Source organism: Festucalex cinctus, chromosome 4 (genome assembly GCF_051991245.1).
Source record: "Festucalex cinctus isolate MCC-2025b chromosome 4, RoL_Fcin_1.0, whole genome shotgun sequence".
NCBI classification, from domain to species: Eukaryota; Metazoa; Chordata; class Actinopteri; order Syngnathiformes; family Syngnathidae; genus Festucalex; species Festucalex cinctus.
The window spans coordinates 576,117-597,711 of NC_135414.1; the positions used below are offsets into that span (position 1 = coordinate 576,117).

At 37.8% G+C, this 21,595-nt stretch overlaps 1 protein-coding gene across 1 annotated transcript in view; it reads right to left on the reverse strand.

Annotated features, from left to right (window-relative positions):
- Window positions 1-21,595, reverse strand: part of mrpl27 (mitochondrial ribosomal protein L27) — a 185,557-nt gene that overhangs the window by 158,360 nt on the left and 5,602 nt on the right. The window lies entirely within an intron of this gene.

The following is a 21,595-nucleotide window of genomic DNA, read 5'->3' on the forward strand; positions in this document are numbered from 1 at the left end:
CCCTCAAAAATGCGATCGTTTACGGAGAAGAAGAAGAAGAATAATAATAATAATTCTTACAAAAACAAGAGGGACCTCGCAGCGGTCGCTGCTCGGGCCCTAATAATAATAATAATAATAATTTTTACAAAAACAATAGGGACCTCGCAGCGGTCGCTGCTCGGGCCCTAATAATCCGATCGAAAAACAATAGGGACCTCGCAGCGGTAGCTGCTCGGGCCCTAATAACTAGAGCTGCGAGCAGCTATAAAGGGCCCTCGCAGCCCGGGCCACGTTGGGGTTCTTGCACGTTGTGGTACTTGCATGTTGGGGTACTGGCACATTGGGGTACTGGCATATTGGAAGCAAAATTTCTTTGAAAATGGCATAATAAACGTTTACATGTAGAATATTTTTTTGCCAGTGTTTGTGTCAAGCTCAACGGGTTTTGGTGATTGTTAAGACCTGCAAAAATCAGCGTCCTTTTTTATTTTTAGGCAATGAGTTGCCCTGATTGGTATTTTTTTGTAAAAGTGTATATACACATCATCGCTCGTTGTACTCATTGCACAATGTTACTTTTATTGTCCAAAGGGGCAATCAAAAATGAATAAAACAAAATGGAAACGTACATACGTTTGGATCGGTGTCAAGCCAGTGAACAATTTGAGTGGTGGAAACTAAAAGAATATTCATAAATGACTTAGTTATCACACTTAGAATGAGTGTACATTTTTTGTACAAAATACCGAATGTGGGGTATTTTTATTTTTTTTTATATAAGCCTCAAGGGCTAGGTGGCGCTGTATTTATAACTGAATGTTGTCATAGAGATACCTTCAGGCCTTGATTATAAGCATACATGTCAAGTGTGGGATTTTTTTTGGAGCATGTACCGTGGAGTTATTAAGCATATCCTTCATTCACGATATTGCTTTTAATGTCCATAGAGGCTATCAAAAATAAATAAAAATATATATATGTTTGGATAAGTCTGATGCCAGTGAACATTTTGAGTGGTGGAAACTAAAAGAATATTCAGAAATGACTTCGTTATCACACTTAGAATGAGTGTACATTTTTTGTACAAAATACCGTATGTGGGGTATTTTTTTTTATTCCTCAAGGGCTAGGTGGCGCTGCATATATAACTGAATGTTGTCACAGAGATAACTTCAGGCCTTGACGATAAACATACATGTCAAGTTTGGGATTTTTTGGAGCATGTACCGGGGAGTTATCAAGCATATCCTTTTTCATTGCGAAACACAAAATTTGATGCCCCGCCCTCATCATATAGTATTTCGAAAAGTCAAAATTTTTCCCCCTGTCGTTGGCTCAGGTCTTGACATGGTCCAGGCCAAGTCTTAACTCAGTCGGATGAAACGTGTAGGAGAAGTGGGCAAAAGTCTGCCCCCTGTGAATGTGCAAAAATCGTAAAAAATGGGACATTCAAAAATTCATAGCTCACTTCCTGTTCATTTTAGCATATGGGTCCAAGAGACTTTTTTGTAGGACTTGGGCTCCCTCATACACCTAAAAATATTCGTCGTTCTTGCTTAAACGTACAACCGGGGCTGCTTTGTTAAAAACTTCTAGGGGGCGCTATTGAGTCAATTTTGTAAAAAATAGCACAATCAACAATAAAATATGGCTCATTTTACCAGGCCAGATGTGTGTGCCAAGTTTCATGAGTTTCTGTGCATGTTTAGACCCTCAAAACTGGCGTTGTTTTCTTGGCGAACAGCGCTTAGCCACATCCACAGCAATTCGCGAAAACTCACAAACTTCGTGTTGTGACATCATGAAGGCCGAAACCCTCATCTGAGCAAATATGAGGTAGGTCCAGTTAACGTGTTTGGAGAAAAACGTAGAAGAAAATTCGTAAGAAAAAAAATTGCCACTAGGTGGCGCTATCAGTTAGATGAAATATAAGTCAGTAGATGTCTTTAGGGCTGGACTCTCATCAAATGTTTGAAATTTTGAGAAGATAGGATCATCTCGGTCAAGTTAATGCAGCTTTTATTTTCACGAAAAATCTTTAGACTTTGCGGCACCGTAGCGGCCACGCCCTTTGGCGAAAAGTTACAATATTCGGTGTGGGGCATGATCAACATCTTAAGGCTTTTCTGACCAATTTTCAAATGGATCCCTTCAACAAGCTCAGCACAGTAGCTAAAAACGTAAAGTATGACATTTATTGTAACCACTAGGTGGCGCTATATGTATAACTGAATTTTATCATATAGATGTTTTCAGGCCGTGACTATTACGTTGCCTGAGAAGTTTGAGATTTTTTGGAGCTTGAACATGGGAGTTATTAAGCATTTGCTCTTTCTCGACAAATGAAATTTTAAAGGCAATATTTGATGCCCCGCCCCCGTCATATAGTATTTCAAAAAGGCAAGATGTTTTGCCCAGTTGTTCTCTCAGGTCTTGAGATGATAAATGCCAAGTTTGAAGTCAATTGGATGAAAAATGTTTGCAAAGGGGGAAAAAGCATGACCACAGTGAATGTGCCAAAATAGGCCAAAATTGGACATAAAAAAATTCATAGCTCACTTCCTGTACATTTTAGCTACATGGTCCCAAGAGACTTTTTTGTGCGTCTCGGGGTACTACACGTGCCTGCCAATTTTTGTTGCTCTAGCTCAAACGTGCCGGGCTTAGTTTTTATTTTTCTACGCTAGGGGGCGCTATCGAGTCGCATTGTTATAACGACTTCATAATATCAAATTTTTCGCCGGACCTGAGGAGTGTGCAAAGTTCGGTGAGTTTTCGTGAATATTTAGGTACCCAAAATCGCGATTGTTTGCGGAGAATAAAGAATAATAATAATAATAATAATAATAATAATAATAATAATAATAATAATTTTTACAAAAACAATAGGGACCTCGCAGCGGTCGCTGCTCGGGCCCTAATAATAATAATAACTAGAGCTGCGAGCAGCTATAAAGGGCCCTCGCAGCCCGGGCCACGTTGGGGTCCTTGCACGTTGGGGTACTTGCACGTTAGGGTACTGGCACGTTGGGGTACTGGCATATTGGAAGCAAAATTTCTTTGAAAATGGCATAATAAACGTTTACATGTAGAATTTTCTTTTGCCAGTGTGTGTCAAGCTCAACGGGTTTTGGTGATTGTTAAGACCTGCAAAAATCAGCGTCCTTATTTATTTTTAGGCAATGAGTTGCCCTGATTGGTATTTTTTGTAAAAGTGTATATATACATCATCGCTCGTTGTACTCATTGCACAATGTTACTTTTATTGTCCAAAGGGGCAATCAAAAATGAATAAAACAAAATGGAAACGTACATACGTTTGGATCGGTGTGAAGCCAGTGAACAATTTGAGTGGTGGAAACTAAAAGAATATTCATAAATGGCTTAGTTATCACACTTAGAATGAGTTTACATTTTTTGTACAAAATACCGTATGTGTTTTTGTTTTTTTTTATATATTATGCCTCAAGGGCTAGGCGGCGCTGTATTTATAACTGAATGTTGTCATAGAGATACCTTCAGGCCTTGATTATAAGCATACATGTCAAGTGTGGGATTTTTTTTGGAGCATGTACCGTGGAGTTATTATGCATATCCTTCATTCACGATATTGCTTTTAATGTCCACAGAGGCTATCAAAAATAAATAAAAATATATATATGTTTGGATAAGTCTGATGCCAGTGAACATTTTGAGTGGTGGAAACTAAAAGAATATTCATAAATGACTTAGTTATCACACTTAGAATGAGTTTACATTTTTTTGTACAAAATACCGTATGTGGGGTATTTTTTTTTTATGCCTCAAGGGCTAGGTGACGCTGCATATATAACTGAATGTTGTCATAGAGATAGCTTCAGGCCTTGACGATAAACATACATGTCAAGTTTGGGATTTTTTGGACCATGTACCGGGGAGTTATTAAGCATATCCTTTTTCAGTGCGAAACACAAATTTTGATGCCCCGCCTTCATCATATAGTATTTCGAAAAGTCAAGATTTTTCCCCCTGTCGTTGGCTCAGGTCTTGACATGGCCCAGGTCAAGTCTTAACTCAGTCAGATGAAACGTGTAGGAGAAGTGGGCAAAAGTCTGCCCCCTGTGAATGTGCAAAAATCGTCAAAAATGGGACATTCAAAAATTCGTAGCTCACTTCCTGTTCATTTTAGCATATGGGTCCAAGAGACTTTTTTGTAGGTCTTGGGCTCCCTCATACACCTAAAAATTTTCGTAGATCTTGCTTAAACGTACAACCGGGGCTGCTTCATTAAAAATTCCTAGGGGGCGCTATTGAGTTATTTTTGTAAAAATAGCACAATCAACAATAAAATATTGTTCATTTTACCAGGCCAGATGTGTGTGCCAAGTTTCATGAGTTTCTGCGCATGTTTAGACCCTCAAAACTGGCGTTGTTTTCTTGGCGAACAGTGCTTAGCCACGCCCACAGCGATTCGCGAAAACTCACAAACTTCGTGTTGTGACATCATGAAGGCCGGATCCCTCATCTGAGCAAATATGAGGTAGGTCCAGTTAACGTGTTTGGAGAAAAACGTAGAAGAAAATTCGTAAGAAAAAAAATTGCCACTGGGTGGCGCTATCAGTAAGATTAAATATAAGTTCATAGATGTCTTTAGGGCTGGACTCTCATCAAATGTGTGAAATTTTGAGAAGATAGGATCATCTCGGTCAAGTTAATGCAGCTTTTATTGTCACGAAAAATCTTTAGACTTTGCGGCACCATAGCGGCCACGCCCTTTGGCGAAAAGTTACAATATTCGGTGTGGGGCATGATCAACATCTTAAGGCTTTTCTGACCAATTTTCAACTGGATCCCTTCAACGAGCTCAGCGCAGTAGCTAAAAACGTAAAGTATGACATTTATTGTTACCACTAGGTGGCACTATATGTATAACTGAATTTTATCATATAGATGTTTTCAGGCCGTGACTATTACATTGCCTGAGAAGTTTGAGATTTTTTGGAGCTTGAACATGGGAGTTATTAAGCATTTGCTCTTTCTGGACAAATGAAATTTTAAAGGCAATATTTGATGCCCCGCCCCCATCATATAGTATTTCGAAAAGGCAAGACTTTTTGCCCAGTTGTTCTCTCACGTCTTGAGATGATAAATGCCAAGTTTGAAGTTAATTGGATGAAAAATGTTTGCAGAGGGGGAAAAAGCATGACCACAGTGAATGTGCCAAAATAGGCCAAAATTGGACATTAAAAAATTCATAGCTCATTTCCTGTACATTTTAGCTACATGGTCCCAATAGACTTTTTTGTGCATCTCGGGGTGCTACACGTGCCTGCCAATTTTCGTTGCTCCAGCTCAAACGTGCCGGGCTTGGCTTTTATTTTTCTACGCTAGGGGGCGCTATAGAGTCGCGTTGTTATGACGACTTCATAATATCAAATTTTTCGCCGGGCCTGAGGAGTGTGCAAAGTTCGGTGAGTTTTCGTGAATGTTTAGGTACCCAAAATCGGGATCGTTTGCAGAGAATAAAGAAGAAGAAGAAGAAGAAGAAGAAGAATAACTAGAGCTGCGAGCAGCTATAAAGGGCCCTCGCAGCCCGGGCCACGTTGGGGTCCTTGCACGTTGGGGTACTTGCATGTTGGGGTACTGGCACATTGGGGTACTGGCATATTGGAAGCAAAATTTCTTTGAAAATGGCATAATAAACGTTTACATGTAGAATATTTTTTTGCCAGTGTGTGTGTCAAGCTCAACGGGTTTTGGTGATTGTTAAGACCTGCAAAAATCAGCGTCCTTTTTTATTTTTAGGCAATGAGTTGCCCTGATTGGTATTTTTTTGTAAAAGTGTATATACACATCATCGCTCGTTGTACTCATTGCACAATGTTACTTTTATTGTCCAAAGGGGCAATCAAAAATGAATAAAACAAAATGGAAACGTACATACGTTTGGATCGGTGTGAAGCCAGTTAACAATTTGAGTGGTGGAAACTAAAAGAATATTCATAAATGACTTAGTTATCACACTTAGAATGAGTGTACATTTTTTGTACAAAATACCGTATGTGGGGTATTTTTTCTTTTTTTTTATATAAGCCTCAAGGGCTAGGTGGCGCTGTATTTATAACTGAATGTTGTCATAGAGATACCTTCAGGCCTTGATTATAAGCATACATGTCAAGTGTGGGATTTTTTTTGGAGCATGTACCGTGGAGTTATTAAGCATATCCTTCATTCACGATATTGCTTTTAATGTCCATAGAGGCTATCAAAAATAAATAAAAATATATATATGTTTGGATAAGTCTGATGCCAGTGAACATTTTGAGTGGTGGAAACTAAAAGAATATTCAGAAATGACTTCGTTATCACACTTAGAATGAGTGTACATTTTTTGTACAAAATACCGTATGTGGGGTATTTTTTTTTTATTCCTCAAGGGCTAGGTGGCGCTGCATATATAACTGAATGTTGTCACAGAGATAACTTCAGGCCTTGACGATAAACATACATGTCAAGTTTGGGATTTTTTGGAGCATGTACCGGGGAGTTATCAAGCATATCCTTTTTCATTGCGAAACACAAAATTTGATGCCCCGCCCTCATCATATAGTATTTCGAAAAGTCAAAATTTTTCCCCCTGTCGTTGGCTCAGGTCTTGACATGGTCCAGGCCAAGTCTTAACTCAGTCGGATGAAACGTGTAGGAGAAGTGGGCAAAAGTCTGCCCCCTGTGAATGTGCAAAAATCGTAAAAAATGGGACATTCAAAAATTCATAGCTCACTTCCTGTTCATTTTAGCATATGGGTCCAAGAGACTTTTTTGTAGGACTTGGGCTCCCTCATACACCTAAAAATATTCGTCGTTCTTGCTTAAACGTACAACCGGGGCTGCTTTGTTAAAAACTTCTAGGGGGCGCTATTGAGTCATTTTTGTAAAAAATAGCACAATCAACAATAAAATATGGCTCATTTTACCAGGCCAGATGTGTGTGCCAAGTTTCATGAGTTTCTGTGCATGTTTAGACCCTCAAAACTGGCGTTGTTTTCTTGGAGAACAGCGCTTAGCCACACCCACAGCAATTCGCGAAAACTCACAAACTTCGTGTTGTGACATCATGAAGGCCGAAACCCTCATCTGAGCAAATATGAGGTAGGTCCAGTTAACGTGTTTGGAGAAAAACGTAGAAGAAAATTCGTAAGAAAAAAAATTGCCACTAGGTGGCGCTATCAGTTAGATGAAATATAAGTCAGTAGATGTCTTTAGGGCTGGACTCTCATCAAATGTGTGAAATTTTGAGAAGATAGGATCATCTCGGTCAAGTTAATGCAGCTTTTATTTTCACGAAAAATCTTCAGACTTTGCGTCACCGTAGAGGCCACGCCCTTTGGCGAAAAGTTACAATATTCGGTGTGGGGCATGATCAACATCTTAAGGCTTTTCTGACCAATTTTCAAATGGATCCCTTCAACAAGCTCAGCACAGTAGCTAAAAACGTAAAGTATGACATTTATTGTAACCACTAGGTGGCGCTATATATATAACTGAATTTTATCATATAGATGTTTTCAGGCCGTGACTATTACGTGGCCTGAGAAGCTTGAGATTTTTTGGAGCTTGAACATGGGAGTTATTAAGCATTTGCTCTTTCTCGACAAATGAAATTTTAAAGGCAATATTTGACGCCCCGCCCCCGTCATATAGTATTTCAAAAAGGCAAGATGTTTTGTCCAGTTGTTCTCTCAGGTCTTGAGATGATAAATGCCAAGTTTGAAGTCAATTGGATGAAAAATGTTTGCAAAGGGGGAAAAAGCATGACCACAGTGAATGTGCCAAAATAGGCCAAAATTGGACATAAAAAAATTCATAGCTCACTTCCTGTACATTTTAGCTACATGGTCCCAAGAGACTTTTTTGTGCGTCTCGGGGTACTACACGTGCCTGCCAATTTTTGTTGCTCTAGCTCAAACGTGCCGGGCTTGGTTTTTATTTTTCTACGCTAGGGGGCGCTATCGAGTCGCATTGTTATAACGACTTCATAATATCAAATTTTTCGCCGGACCTGAGGAGTGTGCAAAGTTCGGTGAGTTTTCGTGAATATTTAGGTACCCAAAATCGCGATTGTTTGGGGAGAATAAAGAAGAAGAAGAAGAATAACTAGAGCTGCGAGCAGCTATAAAGGGCCCTCGCAGCCCGGGCCACGTTGGGGTCCTTGCACGTTGTGGTACTTGCATGTTGGGGTACTGGCACATTGGGGTACTGGCATATTGGAAGCAAAATTTCTTTGAAAATGGCATAATAAACGTTTACATGTAGAATATTTTTTTGCCAGTGTGTGTGTCAAGCTCAACGGGTTTTGGTGATTGTTAAGACCTGCAAAAATCAGCGTCCTTTTTTATTTTTAGGCAATGAGTTGCCCTGATTGGTATTTTTTTGTAAAAGTGTATATACACATCATCGCTCGTTGTACTCATTGCACAATGTTACTTTTATTGTCCAAAGGGGCAATCAAAAATGAATAAAACAAAATGGAAACGTACATACGTTTGGATCGGTGTCAAGCCAGTGAACAATTTGAGTGGTGGAAACTAAAAGAATATTCATAAATGACTTAGTTATCACACTTAGAATGAGTGTACATTTTTTGTACAAAATACCGTTATGTGGGGTATTTTTTTTTTTTTTATATAAGCCTCAAGGGCTAGGGGGCGCTGTATTTATAACTGAATGTTGTCATAGAGATACCTTCAGGCCTTGATTATAAGCATACATGTCAAGTGTGGGATTTTTTTTGGAGCATGTACCGTCGAGTTATTAAGCATATCCTTCATTCACGATATTGCTTTTAATGTCCACAGAGGCTATCAAAAATAAATAAAAATATATATATGTTTGGATAAGTCTGATGCCAGTGAACATTTTGAGTGGTGGAAACTAAAAGAATATTCATAAATGACTTAGTTATCACACTTAGAATGAGTTTACATTTTTTGTACAAAATACCGTATGTGGGGTATTTTTTTTTTATGCCTCAAGGGCTAGGTGGCGCTGCATATATAACTGAATGTTGTCATAGAGATAGCTTCAGGCCTTGACGATAAACATACATGTCAAGTTTGGGATTTTTTGGAGCATGTACCGGGGAGTTATTAAGCATATCCTTTTTCAGTGCGAAACACAAATTTTGATGCCCCGCCTTCATCATATAGTATTTCGAAAGGTCAAGATTTTTCCCCCTGTCGTTGGCTCACGTCTTGACATGGTCCAGGTCAAGTCTTAACTTTTTTTTTTTTTTTTTTTTTTCCTTTTATTATTTTTTTGAACATATAAACAAATGAACAGCAGAAATAAAACAGAAAACAACAACAATCAAAAGAGAAGAAAATCCCAATAAAATAATCATTCAATCAATCATAACTTACATGTTCAAAAGGGAGTAGGAAGAAGTTAAAAACTTATCTAGTCCTACCCCTTTTACTCAATATATTTAAACTTATTTCATTATTAATACAATTTTAATTTACTAATTATTTAAAAAAATAAAAAATAAAATAAAAAATAATAATAATAATAAATGATATATATAATCCAAGTTATATATATATATATATATATACATATATACATACATACATATATATATATATATATATATATACATATACACATATACATACATACATACATATACACAAGTGCACTTAACATATTCACATTTACCAAAAACATATATACATAAATTTACTAAACATATACCATAATACCTATCTAGATCATTTACACATACTCACATGTACATTTTTCATATTCTGTTCTGACATAGATAATTTTTTTGAACTTTACTTTTAAACATTTTTTTAAACTCCAGCATTGAGTCACAATTTTTCAGAGCAATTTCCAAATGATTCCACAGATCAACACCTTTTACAGATACACACCTTTGCTTAATATTTGTTCTTGTTTTGGGTTTTTTGTACACACTTGTACCCCTTATATCATAAGGACTGTGTCTAATTTCAAATAACTTCTGAGTACTGTGGCAGAGTAAATTGTTATAAACTTTATACATTATTTGTGCTATTTTAAAATCCACCAAGTCATAAAATTTCATTGCATTTAATTTAATAAATAGTGGATGTGTTGGTTCTGTATATTTTGATCCATTAATAATTCTTATAGCTTTCTTTTGCAATTTGAAAACGGTGTTAGTATTTGTTTTATATGCCATTCCCCATAATTCCACACAATAGGTCAAATATGGTAATAATAGTGAACTATATAATATATATAATGATTTCATGTTTAAAACATCCTTACTTTTATAGAGTATCCCTATGATTTTTGACATTTTCCTTTTAACAGTTTCTATGTGTGGCTTCCAACATAATTTATCATCGATAATAACTCCAAGGAATTTATTTTCATTCACCCTTTCTATTTCAATTGAATTCACCATAATTTTAACTTGATGAGTGATTTGTCTCGTGCCAAAAACTATGAACTTGGTTTTATTTAAATTCAATGATAATTTATTTACATCAAACCATTTTTTTATTATATTCAATTCATACTCCACAGTAGTCAGAAGCTGCTTCAGGTTTTCTCCTGAACAATAGAAAGTTGTATCATCAGCAAATAAGACACTTTTCAATATTTTTGAGACATAGCAAATATCATTTATGTACAGTATAAATAATTTAGGGCCAAGCACAGACCCTTGGGAAACTCCATGAGTGATCTTCATGTGTTCTGATTGTACATTATTAAACTGCACATACTGATATCTATTTTCCAAATAACTTTTCATCCACTTATAAGCTAAACCTCTTATTCCATATTTATTTAATTTATTCATTAATATAGAATGATCTATAGTATCAAAAGCTTTTTTTAAATCCATAAAAATCCCAACAGTAAATTTTTTATTATCTATTTCGGTAGATATTGCTTCTACAAGCTCCATGACTGCCATTGAGGTGGTCCGTTTTTCTCTAAACCCATATTGGGTTTCACTTAAGAGCTTATGTTTCTCAATAAAATTATCCAATCTATATGAAAATAATTTTTCTAGAATTTTTGAGAACTGTGGCAACAATGATATTGGTCTGTAGTTATTAAACGTGTGTCTTTCTCCACTTTTATAAACAGGAATGACTTTGGCTATCTTCATTTTTGATGGAAATATACCAGTTTTAAATGATAAATTACAAATATATGTAAAAGGTTGTACAATATATTTCATAATACTTTTAACTAATGTCATATCAATGTTAAGACAGTCAGTAGACTTTTTATTTTTTAATGTTTTCACAACATTTAATACTTCTATATCATTAACATCATTAAGAAACATTGTGGATGAATTATTTACAATGTTCTTATCTATTTCACGTTTGTTTCTTGGCTCTGGGATTTTGTTTGCCAAGTTACTGCCCACGTTAACTAAATATTCATTAAAATTATTAGCTATGTCAGAAATTTCATCAATTACCATATCGTTATCTTTTATGAAATATTGTGGAAAATTAACTCAGTCAGATGAAACGTGTAGGAGAAGTGGGCAAAAGTCTGCCCCCTGTGAATGTGCAAAAATCGTCAAAAATGGGACATTCAAAAATTCGTAGCTCACTTCCTGTTCATTTTAGCATATGGGTCCAAGAGACTTTTTTGTAGGTCTTGGGCTCCCTCATACACCTAAAAATATTTGTCGTTCTTGCTTAAACGTACAACCGGGGCTGCTTCGTTAAAAACTTCTAGGGGGCGCTATTGAGTCATTTTTGTAAAAATAGCACAATCAACAATAAAATATTGCTCATTTTACCAGGCCAGATGTGTGTGCCAAGTTTCATGAGTTTTTGTGCATGTTTAGACCCTCAAAACTGGCGTTGTTTTCTTGGCGAACAGCGCTTAGCCACACCCACAGCAATTCGTGAAAACTCACAAACTTCGTGTTGTGACATCATGAAGGCCGAAACCCTCATCTGAGCAAATATGAGGTAGGTTCAGTTAACGTGTTTGGAGAAAAACGTAGAAGAAAATTTGTAAGAAAAAAAATTGCCACTAGGTGGCGCTATCAGTTAGATGAAATATAAGTCAGTAGATGTCTTTAGGGCTGGACTCTCATCAAATGTGTGAAATTTTGAGAAGATAGGATCATCTCGGTCAAGTTAATGCAGCTTTTATTTTCACGAAAAATCTTCAGACTTTGCGTCACCGTAGCGGCCACGCCCTTTGGCGAAAAGTTACAATATTCGGTGTGGGGCATGATCAACATCTTAAGGCTTTTCTGACCAATTTTCAAATGGATCCCTTCAACAAGCTCAGCACAGTAGCTAAAAACGTAAAGTATGACATTTATTGTAACCACTAGGTGGCGCTATATGTATAACTGAATTTTATCATATAGATGTTTTCAGGCCGTGACTATTACGTTGCCTGAGAAGTTTGAGATTTTTTGGAGCTTGAACATGGGAGTTATTAAGCATTTGCTCTTTCTGGACAAATGAAATTTTAAAGGCAATATTTGATGCCCCGCCCCCGTCATATAGTATTTCAAAAAGGCAAGATGTTTTGCCCAGTTGTTCTCTCAGGTCTTGAGATGATAAATGCCAAGTTTGAAGTCAATTGGATGAAAAATGTTTGCAAAGGGGGAAAAAGCATGACCACAGTGAATGTGCCAAAATAGGCCAAAATTGGACATTAAAAAATTCATAGCTCACTTCCTGTACATTTTAGCTACATGGTCCCAATAGACTTTTTTGTGCGTCTCGGGGTGCTACACGTGCCTGCCAATTTTTGTTGCTCTAGCTCAAACGTGCCGGGCTTGGTTTTTATTTTTCTACGCTAGGGGACGCTATCGAGTCGCATTGTTATGACGACTTAATAATATCAAATTTTTCGCCGGGCCTGAGGAGTGTGCAAAGTTCGGTGAGTTTTCGTGAATGTTTAGGTACCCAAAATCGCGATCGTTTGCGGAGAATAAAGAAGAAGAATAATAATAACTAGAGCTGCGAGCAGCTATAAAGGGCCCTCGCAGCCCGGGCCACGTTGGAGTCCTTGCACGTTGGGATACTTGCACGTTAGGGTACTGGCACGTTGGGGTACTGGCATATTGGAAGCAAAATTTCTTTGAAAATGGCATAATAAACGTTTACATGTAGAATATTTTTTTTGCCAGTGTGTGTCAAGCTCAACGGGTTTTGGTGATTGTTAAGACCTGCAAAAATCAGCGTCCTTTTTTATTTTTAGGCAATGAGTTGCCCTGATTGGTATTTTTTGTAAAAGTGTATATATACATCATCGCTCGTTGTACTCATTGCACAATGTTACTTTTATTGTCCAAAGCGGCAATCAAAAATGAATAAAACAAAATGGAAACGTACATACGTTTGGATCGGTGTGAAGCCAGTGAACAATTTGAGTGGTGGAAACTAAAAGAATATTCAGAAATGACTTAGTCATCACACTTAGAATGAGTTTACATTTTTTTGTACAAAATACCGTATGTGGGTTTTTTTTGTTATATAAGCCTCAAGGGCTAGGTGGCGCTGTATTTATAACTGAATGTTGTCATCGAGATACCTTCAGGCCTTGATTATAAGCATACATGTCAAGTGTGGGATTTTTTTTGGAGCATGTACCGTGGAGTTATTAAGCATATCCTTCATTCACGATATTGCTTTTAATGTCCACAGAGGCTATCAAAAATAAATAAAAATATATATATGTTTGGATAAGTCTGATGCCAGTGAACATTTTGAGTGGTGGAAACGAAAAGAATATTCATAAATGACTTAGTTATCACACTTAGAATGAGTTTACATTTTTTTGTACAAAATACCGTATGTGGGGTATTTTTTTTTTATGCCTCAAGGGCTAGGTGGCGCTGCATATATAACTGAATGTTGTCATAGAGATAGCTTCAGGCCTTGACGATAAACATACATGTCAAGTTTGGGATTTTTTGGAGCATGTACCGGGGAGTTATTAAGCATATCCTTTTTCAGTGCGAAACACAAATTTTGATGCCCCGCCTTCATCATATAGTATTTCGAAAGGTCAAGATTTTTCCCCCTGTCGTTGGCTCAGGTCTTGACATGGTCCAGGTCAAGTCTTAACTCAGTCAGATGAAACGTGTAGGAGAAGTGGGCAAAAGTCTGCGCCCTGTGAATGTGCAAAAATTGTCAAAAATGGGACATTCAAAAATTCGTAGCTCACTTCCTGTTCATTTTAGCATATGGGTCCAAGAGACTTTTTTGTAGGTCTTGGGCTCCCTCATACACCTAAAAATATTCGTCGTTCTTGCTTAAACGTACAACCGGGGCTGCTTCGTTAAAAACTTCTAGGGGGAGCTATTGAGTCATTTTTGTAAAAATAGCACAATCAACAATAAAATATTGCTCATTTTACCAGGCCAGATGTGTGTGCCAAGTTTCATGAGTTTCTGTGCATGTTTAGACCCTCAAAACTGGCGTTGTTTTCTTGGCGAACAGCGCTTAGCCACACCCACAGCAATTCGCGAAAACTCACAAACTTCGTGTTGTGACATCATGAAGGCCGAAACCCTCATCTGAGCAAATATGAGGTAGGTCCAGTTAACGTGTTTGGAGAAAAACGTAGAAGAAAATTCGTAATAAAAAAAATTGCCACTAGGTGGCGCTATCAGTTAGATGAAATATAAGTCAGTAGATGTCTTTAGGGCAGGACTCTCATAAAATGTGTGAAATTTTGAGAAGATAGGATCATCTCGGTCAAGTTAATGCAGCTTTTATTTTCACGAAAAATCTTCAGACTTTGCGTCACCGTAGCGGCCACGCCCTTTGGCGAAAAGTTACAATATTCGGTGTGGGGCATGATCAACATCTTAAGCCTTTTCTGACCAATTTTCAAATGGATCCCTTCAACAAGCTCAGCACAGTAGCTAAAAACGCAAAGTATGACATTTATTTTAACCACTAGGTGGCGCTATATGTATAACTGAATTTTATCATATAGATGTTTTCAGGCCGTGACTATTACGTTGCCTGAGAAGTTTGAAATTTTTTGGAGCTTGAACATGGGAGTTATTAAGCATTTGCTCTTTCTGGACAAATGAAATTTTAAAGGCAATATTTGATGCCCCGCCCCCGTCATATAGTATTTCAAAAAGGCAAGATGTTTTGCCCAGTTTTTCTCTCAGGTCTTGAGATGATAAATGCCAAGTTTGAAGTCAATTGGATGAAAAATGTTTGCAAAGGGGGAAAAAGCATGACCACAGTGAATGTGCCAAAATAGGCCAAAATTGGACATAAAAAAATTCATAGCTCACTTCCTGTACATTTTAGCTACATGGTCCCAATAGACTTTTTTGTGCGTCTCGGGGTGCTACACGTGCCTGCCAATTTTTGTTGCTCTAGCTCAAACGTGCCGGGCTTGGTTTTTATTTTTCTACGCTAGGGGGCGCTATCGAGTCGCATTGTTATGACGACTTAATAATATCAAATTTTTCGCCAGGCCTGAGGAGTGTGCAAAGTTCGGTGAGTTTTCGTGAATGTTTAGGTACCCAAAATCGCGATCGTTTGCGGAGAATAAAGAATAATAATAATAATAATAATAATAATAATAATAATAATAATAATAATTTTTACAAAAACAATAGGGACCTCGCAGCGGTCGCTGCTCGGGCCCTAATAACTAGAGCTGCGAGCAGCTATAAAGGGCCCTCGCAGCCCGGGCCACGTTGGGGTCCTTGCACGTTGGGGTACTTGCACGTTAGGGTACTGGCACGTTGGGGTACTGGCATATTGGAAGCAAAATTTCTTTGAAAATGGCATAATAAACGTTTACATGTAGAATATTTTTTTTGCCAGTGTGTGTGTCAAGCTCAACGGGTTTTGGTGATTGTTAATACCTGCAAAAATCAGCGTCCTTTTTTATTTTTAGGCAATGAGTTGCCCTGATTGGTATTTTTTTGTAAAAGTGTATATACACATCATCGCTCGTTGTACTCATTGCACAATGTTACTTTTATTGTCCAAAGGGCCAATCAAAAATGAATAAAACAAAATGGAAATGTACATACGTTTGGATCGGTGTGAAGCCAGTGAACAATTTGAGTGGTGGAAACTAAAAGAATATTCATAAATGACTTAGTTATCACACTTAGAATGAGTGTACATTTTTTGTACAAAATACCGTATGTGGGGTATTTTTTTTTTTCATATATAAGCCTCAAGGGCTAGGTGGCGCTGTATTTATAACTGAATGTTTTCATAGAGATACCTTCAGGCCTTGATTATAAGCATACATGTCAAGTGTGGGATTTTTTTTTGGAGCATGTACCGTGGAGTTATTAAGCATATCCTTCATTCACGATATTGCTTTTAATGTCCATAGAGGCTATCAAAAATAAATAAAAATATATATATGTTTGGATAAGTCTGATGCCAGTGAACATTTTGAGTGGTGGAAACTAAAAGAATATTCATAAATGACTTAGTTATCACACTTAGAATGAGTTTACATTTTTTGTACAAAATACCGTATGTGGGGTATTTTTTTTTCATGCCTCAAGGGCTAGGTGGCGCTGCATATATAACTGAATGTTGTCATAGAGATAACTTCAGGCCTTGACGATAAACATACATGTCAAGTTTGGGATTTTTTGGAGCATGTACCGGGGAGTTATTAAGCATATCCTTTTTCATTGCGAAACACACATTTTGATGCCCCGCCCTCATCATATAGTATTTCGAAAAGTCCAAATTTTTCCCCCTGTCGTTGGCTCAGGTCTTGACATGGTCCAGGCCAAGTCTTAACTCAGTCGGACGAAACGTGTAGGAGAAGTGGGCAAAAGTCTGCCCCCTGTGAATGTGCAAAAATCGTCAAAAATGGGACATTCAAAAATTCGTAGCTCACTTCCTGTTCATTTTAGCATATGGGTACAAGAGACTTTTTTGTAGGTCTTGAGCTCCCTCATACACCTAAAAATATTCGTCGTTCTTGCTTAAACGTACAACCGGGGCTGCTTCGTTAAAAATTTCGAGGGGGCGCTATTGAGTCATTTTTTTTTAAATAGCACAATCAACAATAAAATATTGCTCATTTTACCAGGCCAGATGTGTGTGCCAAGTTTCAGGAGTTTCTGTGCATGTTTAGACCCTCAAAACTGGCGTTGTTTTCTTGGCGAACAGCGCTTAGCCACGCCCACAGCAATTCGCGAAAACTCACAAACTTCGTGTTGTGACATCATGAAGGCCGAAACCCTCATCTGAGCAAATATGAGGTAGGTCCAGTTAACGTGTTTGGAGAAAAACGTAGAAGAAAATTCGTAAGAAAAAAAATTGCCACTAGGTGGCGCTATCAGTTAGATGAAATGTAAGTTAGTAGATGTCTTTAGAGCTGGACTCTCATCAAATGTGTGAAATTTTGAGAAGATAGGATCATCTCGGTCAAGTTAATGCAGCTTTTATTGTCACGAAAAATCTTCAGATTTTGCGTCACCGTAGCGGCCACGCCCTTTGGCGAAAAGTTACAATATTCGGTGTGGGGCATCATCAACATCTTAAGGCTTTTCTGACCAATTTTCAACTGGATCCCTTCAACGAGCTCAGCACAGTAGCTAAAAACGTAAAGTATGACAATTATTGTTACCACTAGGTGGCGCTACATGGATAACTGAATTTTATCATATAGATGTTTTCAGGCCGTGACTATTAAGTTGCCTGATAAGTTTGAGATTTTTTGGAGCTTGAACATGGGAGTTATTAAGCATTTGCTCTTTCTGGACAAATGAAATTTTAAAGGCAATATTTGATGCCCCGCCCCCGTCATATAGTATTTCGAAAAGGCAAGATTTTTTCCCCAGTTGTTCTCTCAGGTCTTGAGATGATAAATGCCAAGTTTGAAGTCAATTGGATGAAAAATGTTTGCAAAGGGGGAAAAAGCATGACCACAGTGAATGTGCCAAAATAGGCCAAAATTGGACATTAAAAAATTCATAGCTCACTTCCTGTACATTTTAGCTACATGGTCCCAATAGACTTTTTTGTGCGTCTCGGGGTGCTACACGTGCCTGCCAATTTTCGTTGCTCTAGCTCAAACATGCCGGGCTTGGTTTTTATTTTTCTATGCTAGGGGGCGCTATAGAGTCGCGTTGTTATGACGACTTCATAATATCAAATTTTTCGCCGGGCCTGAGGAGTGTGCAAAGTTTGGTGAGTTTTCGTAAATGTTTAGGTACCCAAAATCGTGATCGTTTACGGAGAAGAAGAATAATAATAATAATAATAATAATAATAATAATCCGATCGAAAAACAATAGGGACCTCGCAGCGGTAGCTGCTCGGGCCCTAATAATAATAATAATAATAATAATAATAATAATAATAATAACAACAACAACAACTAGAGCTGCGAGCAGCTATAAAGGGCCCTCGCAGCCCGGGCCACGTTGGGGTCCTTGCACGTTGGGGTACTTGCACTTTGGGGTACTGGCACGTTGGGGTACTGGCATATTGGAAGCAAAATTTCTTTGAAAATGGCATAATAAACGTTTACATGTAGAATATTTTTTTGCCAGTGTGTGTGTCAAGCTCAACGGGTTTTGGTGATTGTTCAGACCTGCAAAAATCAGCGTCCTTTTTTATTTTTAGGCAATGAGTTGCCCTGATTGGTATTTTTTTGTAAAAGTGTATATACACATCATCGCTCGTTGTACTCATTGCACAATGTTACTTTTATTGTCCAAAGGGGCAATCAAAAATGAATAAAACAAAATGGAAACGTACATACGTTTGGATCGGTGTGAAGCCAGTGAACAATTTGAGTGGTGGAAACTAAAAGAATATTCATAAATGACTTAGTTATCACACTTAGAATGAGTGTACATTTTTTGTACAAAATACCGTATGTGGGGTATTTATTTATTTTTTATATATAAGCCTCAAGGGCTAGGTGGCGCTGTATTTATAACTGAATGTTGTCATAGAGATACCTTCAGGCCTTGATTATAAGCATACATGTCAAGTGTGGGATTTTTTTTTGGAGCATGTACCGTGGAGTTATTAAGCATATCCTTCATTCACGATATTGCTTTTAATGTCCATAGAGGCTATCAAAAATAAATAAAAATATATATATGTTTGGATAAGTCTGATGCCAGTGAACATTTTGAGTGGTGGAAACTAAAAGAATATTCATAAATGACTTAGTTATCACACTTAGAATGAGTTTACATTTTTTGTACAAAATACCGTATGTGGGGTATTTTTTTTTCATGCCTCAAGGGCTAGGTGGCGCTGCATATATAACTGAATGTTGTCATAGAGATAACTTCAGGCCTTGACGATAAACATACATGTCAAGTTTGGGATTTTTTGGAGCATGTACCGGGGAGTTATCAAGCATATCCTTTTTCATTGCGAAACACACATTTTGATGCCCCGCCCTCATCATATAGTATTTCGAAAAGTCAAAATTTTTCCCCCTGTCGTTGGCTCAGGTCTTGACATGGTCCAGGCCAAGTCTTAACTCAGTCGGATGAAACGTGTAGGAGAAGTGGGCAAAAGTCTGCTCCCTGTGAATGTGCAAAAATTGTCAAAAATGGGACATTCAAAAATTCGTAGCTCACTTCCTGTTCATTTTAGCATATGGGTACAAGAGACTTTTTTGTAGGTCTTGAGCTCCCTCATACACCTAAAAATATTCGTCGTTCTTGCTTAAACGTACAACCGGGGCTGCTTCGTTAAAAATTTCGAGGGGGCGCTATTGAGTATTTTTTTTTAAAATAGCACAATCAACAATAAAATATTGCTCATTTTACCAGGCCAGATGTGTGTGCCAAGTTTCAGGAGTTTCTGTGCATGTTTAGACCCTCAAAACTGACGTTGTTTTCTTGGCGAACAGCGCTTAGCCACGCCCACAGCAATTCACGAAAACTCACAAACTTCGTATTGTGACATCATGAAGGCCGAAACCCTCATCTGAGCAAATATGAGGTAGGTCCAGTTAACGTGTTTGGAGAAAAACGTAGAAGAAAATTCGTAAGAAAAAAAATCAGTTAGATGAAATGTAAGTTAGTAGATGTCTTTAGAGCTGGACTCTCATCAAATGTGTGAAATTTTGAGAAGATAGGATCATCTCGGTCAGGTTAATGCAGCTTTTATTGTCACGAAAAATCTTCAGACTTTGCGTCACCGTAGCGGCCACGCCCTTTGGCGAAAAGTTACAATATTCGGTGTGGGGCATCATCAACATCTTAAGGCTTTTCTGACCAATTTTCAACTGGATCCCTTCAACGAGCTCAGCACAGTAGCTAAAAACGTAATGTATGACATTTATTGTAACCACTAGGTGGCGCTATATGTAGAACTGAATTTTGTCATATAGATGTTTTCAGGCCGTGACTATTACGTTGCCTGAGAAGTTTGAGATTTTTTGGAGCTTGTACATGGGAGTTATTCAGCATTTGCTCTTTCTGGACAAATGAAATTTTAAAGGCAATATTTGATGCCCCGCCCCCGTCATATAGTATTTCGAAAAGGCAAGACTTTTTGCCCAGCTGTTCTCTTAGGTCTTGAGATGATAAATACCAAGTTTGAAGTCAATGGGATGAAAAATGTTTGCATAGGGGGAAAAAGCATGACCACAGTGAATGTGCCAAAATAGGCCAAAGTTGGACATTAAAAAATTCATAGCTCACTTCCTGTACATTTTAGCTACATGGTCCCAATAGACTTTTTTGTGCGTCTCGGGGTGCTACACGCCAATTTTTGTTGCTCTAGCTCAAACGTGCCGGGCTTGGTTTTTATTTTTTCTACGCTAGGGGGCGCTATCGAGTCGCATTGTTATGACGACTTAATAATCTAAAATTTTTCGCCGGGCCTGAGGAGTGTGCAAAGTTCGGTGAGTTTTCGTGAATGTTTAGGTACCCAAAATCGCGATCGTTTGCGGAGAATGATGATGATGAAGAAAGAAGAAAGAAGGAGAAGAAGAAGAAAGAAGGAGAAGAAGAAGAAAGAAGGAGAAGAAGAAAGAAGGAGAAGAAGAAGAAAGAAGAAGGAGAAGAAAAAGAAGAAGAAAAAGAAAGAAGAAGAAAAAGAAAGAAGAAGAAGAAGAAAGAAGAAGAAGAAGAAGAAGAAGAAAGAAGAAGAAGAAAGAAGAAGAAGAAAGAAGAAGAAGAAAGAAGAAGAAGAAGAAAGAAGAAGAAAGAAGAAGAAAAGAAAGAAGAAGAAAAAGAAAGAAGAAGAAGAAGAAAGAAGAAGAAGAAAGAAGAAGAAGAAAGAAGAAGAAGAAAGAAGAAGAAGAAAGAAGAAGAAAGAAGAAGAAGAAGAAAGAAGAAGAAGAAGAAGAAGAGAAGAAGAAGAAGAAGAAGAAGAAGAAGAAAGAAGGAGAAAGAAGGAGAAAGAAAGAAGAAGAAAGAAGGAGAAAGAAGGAGAAGAAGAAGGAGAAGGAGAAGAAGAAGAAGAAGGAGAAGGAGAAGGAGAAGGAGAAGGAGAAGGAGAAGGAGAAGGAGAAGGAGAAGGAGAAGGAGAAGAGGAGAAGGAGAAGGAGAGAAGAGAAATAGGGACCTCGCAGCGGTCGCTGCTCGGGCCCTAATAATAATAATAATTCGAACGAAAAACAATAGGGACCTCGCAGCGGTCGCTGCTTGGGCCCT